The sequence below is a fragment of the Pteropus vampyrus genome, unplaced genomic scaffold, assembly GCF_000151845.1.
Source record: "Pteropus vampyrus isolate Shadow unplaced genomic scaffold, Pvam_2.0 Scaffold123, whole genome shotgun sequence".
In the NCBI taxonomy this organism is placed as follows: Eukaryota; Metazoa; Chordata; class Mammalia; order Chiroptera; family Pteropodidae; genus Pteropus; species Pteropus vampyrus.
The window spans coordinates 5,461,986-5,464,086 of record NW_011888904.1 but is presented as its reverse complement, the minus strand read 5'-3'; positions in this window follow the sequence as shown (position 1 = coordinate 5,464,086).

Here is a 2,101-nt window from a genome sequence, read left to right as displayed (position 1 = left end):
CATAGAGGTTGCCATGGAGGAGGGGGTTGGATAGGATGAGAAACAAATGGGGAGGAGTTCCAAAGTCCTCCGATGTCCCGAGTATTCTATTTATTGATCCAAGAGGGGATTCCATGAGTGTCGGTTTGCTTCATAATCTTTTGTCAATATGTAAGTTTATTTTCATAATAAAAATACATGAAAATGTTACAAGCTTAAAAAAAAAGTAATAGGATAATTGCAGTTTGTTTTACTGAACAACATTAGACCCAATTTAAAATGCAATAACAAGGGGTTATATATAGGAAATAGCCAAATCAAAGTTAAGATCTCTAAATATTAAATATTTTATAACATATTACTTCTCCACCTTCACCTACACTCTAGGAAAATATCGAATGCAAATGTAAATAATTAGGTGTTCATAAACACATAAAAATTTATATTAAATGGTGCCTGGAGAATGAATAGGCATAAATACTTTTACCCTTTTGTTGGAGCAACCTACATTGACAACTTTGGTCTTTGTTTCGCCTCATCCAGAATATTTATTTCTGATCTGAAATTTTTTTCTGGTAATACAATAAGCACTTCATCAATATTTGTAGAATAAGTGTGTTTTTATTTAATAAAAAAATCGTATTTTATGTTTTTATTCTAACTTTAGGTTGAAACAAATTATATTTTTATGCTTTCACATGCATAGAAAAAAAAAAGACTAGAATAAAATAAACCAAAATTATTTTCTTTTTTTACATTTTGTATATTTTCTATTTTCTCATTTTTCACATTTCCTTTTTATGATTAGAGGAATAAATAATAGAGAAAAGTTATCTGAAAAATGAAACTTAAAATCTTAATTTAATGATCAATTTAAGTCACTGAAAATATAAACAGGAATAGTCAATCAAGCTCACCATTATTTTGATCAACGTTTATTACTAGAGTCTTAGGTAATGTGACCTCACTGACCTTAGATTGGTTTTGTTTGGTACTTGTGGTGTTGCCTCATCAAATGAGAGATATCAGTGGGAAGAGATATTCCTTAAATGATTCAATTACCGTGTTAGGTTTTGCAATTCAATTTGCAAGTCAAGATTGATTGCTGTCTTCAAGTGTTTGTAATTTCTTCCTCCCACCTCCTACCTTAATCCACATTTTAAATTGTGCATATAATTCTTTGTGTGACAATTATTTGTGTATTAAATTTGCATAGCTTTGTAGACTAAGGATTCATGATTTCTCTGAAAGTTCCCATTTTCCAAACAAGAAAAAATAATGTAGTATCAGTAAGGCCTACATCTCCTGAATTCTCAGGAGATAATAATTCAGATGTGCACACCCTCCATGGCCAGCATCTGATTTCAACTGACATCTGTCTTGAAACAAGACATTTCTAAAAAGCAAACCACTTCCTAAAGCATCAGTGAGCCATATAGGCTTTGCAAGAGATTACATAGAAGACACGGGCATGGAAGTATATATGAAAACACGCAGCGTTTTTACTTCAATGTGAAATAACCTTCACTGGATATCTCTTTCCAAGACTGTTTTCTTCCACACTGGCTTCCAAATCTTTTATCTGTTCAACCTCCTCTCTTCCCCAACCCTCCTTCAAGCTTCCTGATTGTATTCTCTCCTTCTTTACTTCCCCTTTCTCAACCAGAGAAATGTATCTGTGTCTGATTCTTCAAATTTGCATTATCACATTCGTCATTTAAAGTTGTTTTCAAGTACACAAAAGGCCAGTAAACTCAGGATAAAGATTAGTTCTGTATGTGTGTGTGTGTGTGTGTGTGTGTGTGTGTGTGTGCACGCACGTGTGTGTGTGTGTGCACTTGCTTAGGAAATATACAGTAGTTAACAGATTCACTCTCCTCAGAAAGGAGAAAGGAAGTGGGACAAAGGGGATGTAACTAATATTTTTTTGTTTCTGAAAAATGTTTTCCTGTAACACTAAGCCGAATTTTGTCACCACCTTTATAATGTTTCTGAAATCGAAATTCACCTTACAATTGATGTGTACATTTACTGGGCTGATGTTCTCCAAAACTTTTACTCAGGTTGGTAACCATCTCACAATGCATAGTATCTTAAAATCAAAGAATATGCTATGTATTCT